The sequence below is a fragment of the Dermacentor silvarum genome, unplaced genomic scaffold (assembly GCF_013339745.2).
Source record: "Dermacentor silvarum isolate Dsil-2018 unplaced genomic scaffold, BIME_Dsil_1.4 Seq7966, whole genome shotgun sequence".
Taxonomy (NCBI): Eukaryota; Metazoa; Arthropoda; class Arachnida; order Ixodida; family Ixodidae; genus Dermacentor; species Dermacentor silvarum.
This window is the reverse complement of record NW_023606793.1, coordinates 1-10990: the sequence shown is the minus strand read 5'-3', so window position 1 is coordinate 10990 and position 10990 is coordinate 1. Positions and strand designations below refer to the sequence as shown.

General features: G+C 41.7%; 1 long non-coding RNA gene across 1 annotated transcript; it reads right to left on the bottom strand.

Annotated features, from left to right (window-relative positions):
* Positions 1 to 2758: 2758 nt before the first annotated feature.
* On the bottom strand, positions 2759 to 8397 carry LOC119435576 (uncharacterized). The gene is made up of 3 exons (XR_005188857.2): positions 8171 to 8397; positions 4082 to 4139; positions 2759 to 3026 (listed from the first exon to the last, which is right to left on the bottom strand). It is a non-coding gene; the product is annotated as an uncharacterized LOC119435576 (long non-coding RNA).
* Positions 8398 to 10990: the final 2593 nt, after the last annotated feature.

The window sequence follows — 10990 nt, the reverse complement described above, 5'->3', positions numbered from 1 at the left end:
GCAGCAGACGACAGGCGCGAGTCCGTGCCCTGACGTCACGCGAGCAGCGCTCGCAGCGCCCCTGTAGGTCGTTCTCGGGGCTAATAGAGCTAAACAAAGCGTCCACAAAAGACATAACAGCATAGAGGGCGGTCACATAGAAATGACATCAAGTTCACCGCTTTGGCGCGGGCTGTCCAAATTGAGAAGCAGGAGCGGGACCTTCGATGGTCATTTCCTAGGCAAAAAATTTATATATTGGCATGCAGAAAATGATGATAAACTTCTAGACGAATACACTGTCGATTTAGCTCTACTTAATACTTTTCTTTAGTGTCCCTTCAAGATGTTTGCAGACATGCTAAAACTTGGTTAAAGCTCTCCAATGGATCATACTGCATAGCAACGTTTAACATATCATTAAGATGGTGCAGCAGTGCACAGGTTTCTCAGCAAACTAGCAAACGAAATAGGAGCACAGATGGCATGGTAGAGCGTGCACTACAGGTCCGCACGCTCATGTAATTAACTTATTACATAATATTTGCATTCTCGGGCAACAAAAATAAAAATAAACGTTCAGTAACTTTGAAAATTGATAACAAAGAAATCGTCCAGGTGGACGCATGCCGATACCTTGGCATCACGCTAGATTCCTCATTGCACTTAAAGGAACATATCAGTAACATCTGCAAGAAACTAACACATGCATGCTTTGTGCTCAATCAGGCACGTCAGCACTTTACTCTAAGTACACTGAGAATGGTATACTTTGCAATTTTTCATTGTCATCTTACATACTGTGTAGAACCATGTGCATATACGTATTCTTCGTATCTAGCACCACTCATCACTTAGCAAAAACGTGCCCTGCGCATTTTAACCTTTTCAAACTGCAGAGACCATACTGCACCACTGTTTCACGAACTACAGGTTATGCCCTTTATCGTTACACGTGACTATCTAACAGCACGTGCTATGCATACAATTCTGTCGAGTAATAACCACTTTCCTCCACCATGTTTATCCCCCCCAAAAGACACACAAGTGAAGATAACCATAATTTCAACATACCAGTGGTTAACAACTTATACAGTAGGCGACTGTTAGCTTATACTGGCACAAAGATATGGAATGCTCTCCCAGTAGAGATAAAAAGAAGCCCCAATTTTTCTCACTCCCTAAAGAACATTATTGCTAAAAACAATTTTCAATTTCTTGCCAAATTCTAGTGCTATGAAAATAGTGTGCTATGTTCTTGAAATACAATGTGCTAGCATTTTTCTACTCCTGCTATTGTATGTACTTTTGCAGATGTTGAAAAAAAAAAAAGGAAAAACACCGACCCCGTTTGATTTTTTATTTATTGGTCACTTATATGGTTATGATTATATCTGTTGATTGTTATTTTCATGTAACCTCTTTTATTTTATTTTATTATTTTCATGTAATCCATCTTTTATGCATGTAAAAGTTCAAACATTATATTCATGTTTTGTTACTGTGTACTTATTGCATGAGCCCGAACTAGCAAATTGCTAAGGGCCCAGATGCTTTTGTCACCCGTTTTTGTATACATCTTTTGCAAAATAAATTGAAATTGAATTGAATACATACACACCTCATTAACTGTGATTTAGCTTTAGCTTTAGATGCAGCCCAAAATCAGCAGTAAATTTGGAAACAGCAAAGACTGACAAGTAACACACTTTTTTAGGTCCCTGACGTTTAAAGTGATTCAGCTGTAAGTGATTTCAGGCGCTTCAGGAACTTGCAAGAAAAATCTTGCACGATGCAAGTACCTCTCTGGTGTCTTTTCACCATCACAAGAATTCCAAGAGTGTGGCTGGAGCCTGACGAGTGAAACACTATTCGTGCCTCGTTTGCAGTATTAAATATACAGTATCCCCAATAATTTCAATTTGATCCTGTGGAATCTCAGTTGCAGGCACTAAAAAGTAGTATATAGGAAGCTATGCTTGTGATATGTGGCACCTTGCACTGCCACAAGAGGGCGATGCAGATACCATCACAATTTCCTTTTTGCTTGCATTTTGTGTCAGCATACCTTTCAGCACTTTAAAGGGGCCCTCAAACACTTTCCTAAACAATCACAGAATGGCCTCACTATTAAAAGAAGTCATCTCATGAATCTCCTGCCGCAAAAATTTTTTCATTACTTCAGCTATAAGTGGAGTTATCGCACCGATACCCGGCTTTTTCTCGCCTTTCGTCTCCGCTAGCACACTGGAAGCTACACAGCAGAGAAGTCAAGAGGGCAACGCTTCGGCTAAAAGTTGAGTGACATGGCGGCGAAAGGTCTCGTCGCAGCGGCATAGCACGCCACTGCCATCTCGGAGGCCATGCACAGTGCAAAGACGAAACAATTTTCCCGTCTTTTTGAGATCGCAGACATATATTTTTCATTTTTTAAACTCAAAATTATCAATTATGTATAAGTGAGAATGCTCTTGCGATCACGGAATCAGCCAATAGCGTTGGTGGGCTAACTGCTTTTGATGATGCCTGATGACGACATTGCGGAAGCGAGAGCAAGCCACATTGTAAATTTGCTGCTGCATGAAGTGCAGTAATATTTGGCGCACATGTTCACAGCAGCCTCTATGACAGATCGGCAACATTTTCTTACTAAGTTCAAAAAGTGCTTCAGGGCACTTTCAAAACTTTTTTTTTGCAAGCAGGATTTATTTTTCTCATCAGTTGAGGCAATGTTCGTAACATCATAGAACCCCAAATTCGTAAATTTCACAGGAAATTTACGAGCACGTAAGTGTGCTGCAACAGATATCAAACACAACAACGGTATTTTCATGTCCGGTGCAACATTGTTATCGCGAGGCTCAACTGTAGCATGAGGGGGAAAATCCATGCAGTTGCTTAAGAACATATTTTCAACACAGCTGAAGCACACAAGATTACGACAGGGCACACCTCAAGGCTACTCTGCGACGAAGAGGTCAGGAAGCGTAATGACTCCTGTGGCAGCTGGCTCCAGTCCCCACACCACATGGCTGGGCTGTGGCCTCCTGAAAGACGTAAGGAGAGACATGAGCAACTCTACGGGCACAGAAAGAGCCGCAACATATCCTGTACAAGACCTGTACTTTTTATAAATAGCTGTATTCCATTCCCCAACCTTGCTATCAGACCACCGTAGTTAGCCCTTTTCGACGAGCTCCCCAAGCACTGCAACATTCAGTGTCAAACTACTGCGAGCACATGTGAAAGCCTGTTCGGAAGCCACCAGAAATGTCCCCTTCTGTAGCCACCCATTCATGGCAGTTCAAAAAATGTGTTCAACACCAACTAAACATATATATGTACCGTAAATGGTGGAAAAAAAAGCATCAATCATGTTCATCTGGCCTTTACCAGTCAAAGCATGTGCATCGATTTTGGTTAAATTTGTTCCTCACACATGCCTGAAAACTTTTGAACTGCGAAAATGCATGCACCTTCTACCGAGATTTGTGGAAGCACTACTGCGAGGACAGAGAGAAAAAAAAAAAAATTGTCCCATTTTCCTCCAGAATGAAGAGCCGTTTTACTGCCACTGTGATGACCGTAAGAAAGCAATGTAGACGTGCTGGACATAGGGATGCATGCCTGCAAACTTTTGAACTGCGAAAATCCCGCAGACAATACCAAAAGTGGGGGAGAGAGGGACAGCCCACATATTGTGGGATACATTCGCATACTAGTGAAAATCATTTATCTTTATACAAAGAGCACAAGCAGCAGCCAACTTGTAACAACACAAACTTACAAACAACACACAAATTTTTATATCGCAGTGATTTTTTCAGCGACATCGTTGCTGCAGATTTCACTTGCTTCAGGAACTTGTCTGACTAAACCAACTTTTTTTTTACCTCTATGGTGATCATTGTCAATCCGACGATTTCGAAGGCTAAGATCAACGAGTGAAACATCTTCACAAACAATACTATCTTGCATAAATCTCGACCTAACATTCGTAAACTTTACAGGAAAATCAGGACAGTTGGCACAGGTATAGGCATAATGAAGTGCACCGTAAATAAGATGTGCATATTGAGTGCAAGAACTGTGTCATGCTTACGAAATTTATGTGGACGCCCTGGTTTTTTTCTTAACAGTTATGTCACAGCTAAATCAACCTGCAGAATGAAAAAAGGCAAGAGGTTAAAAACTGAACAACTGTTTCAAGCTAAGGAAGCAACTCGTTCTGTGGACTCCACAGATGGCGCTAGTGTAATAACAACAGATGAGATAGTACACTAATATGCCATTCTCCACAACAACACAGGTCAGATTCCAGGCTTGGACACGATGAAAAGCTTGAAATACAGATGTACAAATTCAGCAGCCTAATAATAACTGGTGTAGATAACTAAGGTATTGTAAATACAGTTCTATTGTAATTGGCATTGCTGTTACCCACTCAATGCACGATTTATGCACAATTATCATAATGCAAACTTTTAAAATTACAGCGGGGTAGAAATGGCCACTTGGCATTAATACACAAAGAATAGTGCAAACTCGAACAGAAAAAAAGAAACAAACATAAAAAAGCATTTGTTTTTTCTTTTTCTTTTCCAAGTTCACACTATCCCTCGGGATGCTGAAGAAAATAGAATTTGTCTGTACCTTGTCTACAAAACCACTAAAGTTTTCGGAGTACAGTTTTCACAAAAGAGTCAAATTCAATCACCAATGCAGCATACAACTTAAAATTTCGGCAAACATTGCAGTGACCGACCGGTGAAGTATCCACTATATCTTTCAATGCAAGAGTAAATGCATCAGCTGTGAATAATTTTCGTTGTATGCTGTTCGGGTTACACTACAGCGGTTTGGTAGCCTATGATTAAGTGTCAGTGTTCAACAAATGACTCTTAGCTTGATTGTGTCAGTAGTCTTTCAGTGTCGTCTGTCATGTTTGCTAGACTGGTTCTTGCTGTGATGAACATTCTTTGTGACATCTGACATGTATTGGGCTGACCATCAAAGTCACCACTGTAGTCACTTTCTTTCAGGACACAAAAAGTTGTGAGCAAACTGTCTATGCCGCTTAAAGCTTCCACAAATTGCGGGATTTTGTCCCCATTTGTATATTTGCAAAGTAGTGCATGTTAAAAAACACTTTGTGACACAGACTTCCAAAGTATTTCGCAAATAATGAGATGCAAGCGCAACAAAGACAGGGAAATGTCTCGCATTGGAGCCAAAATTTCGATGAGGGGACTAGCCGTAACGTTGGTGTTTGATTGTACACCGTTGATCAAAAATAATGAGAGCATATAATGAATTATGCGATTGCATTAGGCCCACATGGATGCAACCAGACGGATGCAAAATGCTCAATGGTTGTAACCTACAGCACACACTGCAAGATTAAAAAAAAAAAAATTCTGCTGTCATATGCATCAAAACTACAATCTGATTATGAGGAACGTCGCAGCGGGGGACCCCAGAGCAATTTTGACCACCCGGGATTGACCAATATGGCCACTGTGGTAGAATTGAACCTGCGACCATCAGCTCAGCAGCGCAACGTCACAGCCACTAAGCTACCATGGCAGGTGCATTCTGGAGGACAGCAGAGCTCCATCTTGGCAATGATGCAGGTACATACAGACATGCACCTCAATTAACGCAGCTTTTCTAATCAGCTGACATGCAAAATCTTTTTCTTGCTGCATTTTCTTTTATTTACTTGTCACGACATTTAGCTTTCGTTTTTGTGTACAATGAAGGAGATAATCCCCACAACACCCTCAAATAACAAAAAAAGTAGAAAAAATTAAAAGTAAGAACAAAAGAGGTGGGTGCTTGTGTACACTGTTCTTAGTAACGATCTATGTAACAGTAATCATATGGTTAAATACTAACGACCTCCAGATGGGGTGCACCACCTGTCAATGGAAGGGGAAATGACAGAATGGGTACAAGACCAAGGTGGACCACAAAACAAGACAGAAAGAGAATGAGAAAAAAAGTTCAACGCAAACAAATCCACTACAAGTGCTGAGAAAGTACTGAAGGTCTAATACACATTATACTGCACACAAAACTGCAGAACGGTGAGCATACCTTTGCACACACATGCACAGTCATGAGAGGGCATCACTTTGTGCATGTGTCTGCACTTGGCAACAGGAAGGATAATTGCACAAAGAGGCAATAAGTTACATAGAACTTACATAGTTACATAGGGCGGTTTGGTGTAGCTTCATCTTAAAGGCACACTAAAGACAAATATCAAGTCGAGCTAGATTAAAAGATTAGGCTTTTGTAATACCATATTTTTAGTTCTAACAAAAACAGAGCTTTTGTAAGCCAGAAAATGATGTAAACAGAAAATCAAAGTTAACGATTAAATTATGCGGTTTTACGTGGCAAAACCCCCATCTGATTATGAGGCACGCCATAGTCGGGGACTTTCGGATCAATTTGGACCACCGTGCACCTAAAATTTAATAAAGGCACAAAACCTCATCATGATGGGCCATTTTTCTTTTTAGAAGCTTCTATGTGTAGTCGTCAACAATTTTGTATAAAGCACTGAATTGATGCCATTGTAAAATATATATACACTTCCAGCCAGTGCGAGAAATAACGCTTGCGAATACTGGAAGCCACAAGGAGATGTGGGCCACAGAGTATTTAATACCCTGTACCTTACATCTAGCAGTTGCTGCCTCATTACTCGCAGCATTTGAGTGTTTTAAATGGAATTGCAAATGTCTCTGTTTGTTTGAAAAGTTTCCCCACCGCAACAGAAAAAAAGCACAACTCACCCATTATGGCATATTACCACACTTGCCACACAAAGAATGTGCAAGAACACTTGTTTTTTTTTTTTTCTTGTTTTTTTCCCAGTCAAACAATGTGAGTTACATTCCACACTTCAAACTGGTTGTCAAATCGGTAACTAGCTCGCAACGTTTGTCGCGCTTAGTACAGTTATGCACTTCGGCGAAGTTCCGTTATCGCTACAACAGCGAACGAAGACAACTATCATGAAGTAATAACGCAAGACAAAAATAAAACCGATGACTTAAGGGGGCAATTGATATGCGCGAGCAATACGCCCATCAAGTCCAAAAACAAAATAAAACGCATGATATGAAGAGCCAAAGCCTGAGAACGTTGCAAACTGAACGCAAAGACAACTCGTAAAAGCTATTAATAATTAAGGCCGTTTTACATGGTTACATTCTTAAAAACAAGGTTACATCATGTGAAAACGACCGTTGACAACTTATGTGAATCACTTTTCACTTCGCACGTTGTGCACATAAGCATCGCAGAGGCCGAACAGTCACGCAAAACCAATTTTAGTGTTTCATCAACACGCAATGCACCAAGGCGCTCGCGAGAGAAGTGGGTTGCTTCAACTGATAACGGCGCAAATCGTCGATCACGTTGGCAATTAACGGTCACGACGAGTCGGGCCGGCTGCCAAATTTACTGTCACTCTATATAAAGTATAAGGCAATGAAGCACATCGGAAAGTCACAGGAACTCTTTTTTTAACGTCATGTAGTGAAACATGAACCCTTAACAGTTTGCTGCGCAAAGTCAGCAGGAGCATGGGTAGTTGAGACGCAAGGCGGGCAAGGCATCGTAAACGCGGGAAACGATCAACTGCCGCCCGAATTACAACAGATTAATTTAATACTCGGTAGTGCGCGCCTGCAACGGCTCTAAATGTGCAATTACCCGGACAGAATAGGAAAGAGATGATTACGCTCGATTAAGCTCGCCGTTTTCGAACGCTGCAACGCAGGTAGGGATGCTGGAAACGCAGATCGTACGGCGGCTACACGTTCGCAGGGTGCCAAAAACCACGCAAATTTTGGAGCTCTACGGCTCATTCACACACTCCAAATAAATAAATTTATGTCGACGAAGGAATATATATGTCACGGTGCAAAGGTCACTGACAGCCTGCTTAACACGGTGCTTCGTATGCAGACAAAGTGCAACTCAAAACGAAACCATAGAATTGCTTGCCGATATGCAACACCACTGGTTCCTCGGCTGGTAGGGAAAGTTAGGCAGCAAAGCATTCGTCTTGCCAAGAAAACTCCATCGTTCTGCTCGGACCAATTCCAAAACACCCGCTTGTGAGCAATGCCATGCCACCAAGCCACTTCGAGCAATGCCTTTGTATACTCACCTCCGCTTATCAACGTTCTCCGGTGGACTGCTTCTTGCAGAGCTTTCGGAATTAAACCCTAGAATTTGATTAGGCCAATAACAAGCGAAACGCAAACTTAACTGTCAGTGACTCTACACGCGCCTGAATGTGCGCTTTGGAACGTTTCCCGGTCTAAAAACAAATAAACACCCCAAAACAAGGCAGGAGGAACAATCTAGCCGCAGGTAGCAGCAGCGGGCAACGCGAATTGTGTGACGTCGCTGTACGATCACGCCCTGCAAACTCCTCCGAGCATCTGAGGACAGTTTCGGATATTCTTTATATATATAGTTGCAGTTCTGCTCAAGTAATATTAAAGCGCAAATTATATTTTTTTGTAAAACTAAGCAAATGTGATCATTTCCAAACAAATGAATAAAACTTTGGGTCGAAATGAGCGCTGCAGCAGTGACACCGGAACGGCGCCATCTTAAAAGAGAGTAGTATAAGAGTGTCGAGTATCGTTCGTTTGGAGTTATTTCAAAATTGTTCTGGTGTCATATATGACTTGATAAGCATCTCGCAGAATTATTTATCCAGGATAATGTCGTAGTGTACCGCACGTCTCTGGCTATTTGAAAACAGTTTTGGTGTCGTACAGCTTGTTCCAGAGGTGCGCCTACAGGGAGTACGGGGAGGGGTTAGTAACTCAGCGTCTGTCTGTCTGTCTGTCTGTCTGTCTGTCTGTCTGTCTGTCTGTCTGTCTGTCTGTCTGTCTGTCTGTCTGTCTGTCTGTCTGTCTGTCTGTCTGTCTGTCTGTCTGTCTGTCTGTCTGTCTGTCTGTCTGTCTGTCTGTCTGTCTGTCTGTCTGTCTGTCTGTCTGTCTGTCTGTCTGTCTGTCTGTCTGTCGTCCAGTTTACATCTATAGTATGTTCGACTAGTACGTGTACGTCCGTGTACGCGTACGAATGTACGTGTACGACTAGTACGTGGCAGTCAAGGGTCATCCAGAGGACGTCGAATGTCCTTATGATTTGGACATCTCTTGCACATTCAAAGCTCTCGTGCATTGACAGTCTGTCTGTCTGTCTGTCTGTCTGTCTGTCTGTCTGTCTGTCTGTCTGTCTGTCTGTCTGTCTGTCTGTCTGTCTGTCTGTCTGTCTGTCTGTCTGTCTGTCTGTCTGTGTCTGTCTGTCTGTCTGTCTGTCTGTCTGTCTGTCTGTCTGTCTGTCTGTCTGTCTGTCTGTCTGTCTGTCTGTCTGTCTGTCTGTCTGTCTGTCTGTCTGTCTGTCTGTCTGTCTGTCTGTCTGTATTTTATAGTCAACTATAATTTATTTACTTCTTCTTTCTGGGGTTTTACGTGCCAAAGCCAGTTCTGATTATGAGGCAGGCCATAGTGGAGGGTTCCGGATTAATTTTGACCACCTGGGGTTCTTTAACGTGCACTACAACGCAAGCATATGGGCGGTTTTGCATTTCGCCTCCAAAGAAATGCGGCCGCCGTGGCCGGGATTCGATCCCGCAGCGCAACGCCTTAGCTAACTGGGGTGTATTTATTTATTCACAATACCTTACAGGTCCATTGAAGGGCATTGATAAGGGGAGTAGGATTTTATACAGAGCAGAAATATTGTTACTATATCAAATACTAATGTGACAAATGAAATGGACACCGACCGCGAAAGTTTATAAAATGAAGACTTATTTGTAAAATCCTAAGGTATAATGATGAACCTACAAATGTTAGAAAGAGAGTTATAATACAGTGAAACATCATACCACTTTATGTAAGTAGCAGACCAGTTGAAACGATTAGAAATTAGCAGAACAACGTTGTATACCCAGTGAACCACAAATATCCATTGGATGTACCACAAAAGACCAAATATCCAAGACATTTAACGACGTCTAGTTTACATCTATAGTATGTTCGACTAGTACGTGGCAGTCAAGGGTCATTCAGAGGACGTCGAATGTCCTTATGATTTGGACATCTCTTGCACATTCAAAGCTCTCGTGCATTGATCGTACATTGTGCGTTATGAGTAGATGCACGCACTATGCCTCAGAAATACAAGCAAATTGTCTCTAATGCCTATCAATGGGAAGCTAGGAGAGCAAAAGCATTTAATTAATTATTTTGTAATTTAGCACGACCTTTGCACACACTGCTGGAGGTCTAGTAACGTTGCTGCCGGATGCTTTCGGTCTCGGTTACGTCATTTTCTTTCTCATACAAAGGTGTTTTATTTTTCAGTTATATCTATTAGCCCAGTGAACCACAAATATCCATTGGATGTACCACAAAAGACCAAATATCCAAGACATTTAACGACGTCCAGTTTACATCTATAGTATGTTCGACTAGTACGTGGCAGTCAAGGGTCATCCAGAGGACGTCGAATGTCCTTATGATTTGGACATCTCTTGCACATTCAAAGCTCTCGTGCATTGATCGTACATTGTGCGTTATGAGTCGATGCACGCACTATGCCGCAGAAGTACAAGCAAATTGTCTCTAATGCCTAACAATGGGAAGCTAGGAGAGCAAAAGTATTAAATTAATTATTTTGCAATTTAGCACGACCTTTGCACGCACTGCTGGAGGTCTAGTAACGTTACTGCTGGACACCGCGTGCAAAAGCCAATACTTTCGCCATTTTTTCGCTATGCTTTCGGTCTCAGTTACGTCATTTTCTTTCTCATACAAAAATAATTTATTTTTCAGTTATATCTATTAGTACACTGTTGAAAATACGTAACCTTTAACTTGCTGATGTATTACGACAGTTTATAAAGAAAAAAAGAAGCTTGAACTCGCAATAGCTTTGACTTCGCATCGCCACTGATATCAATTCA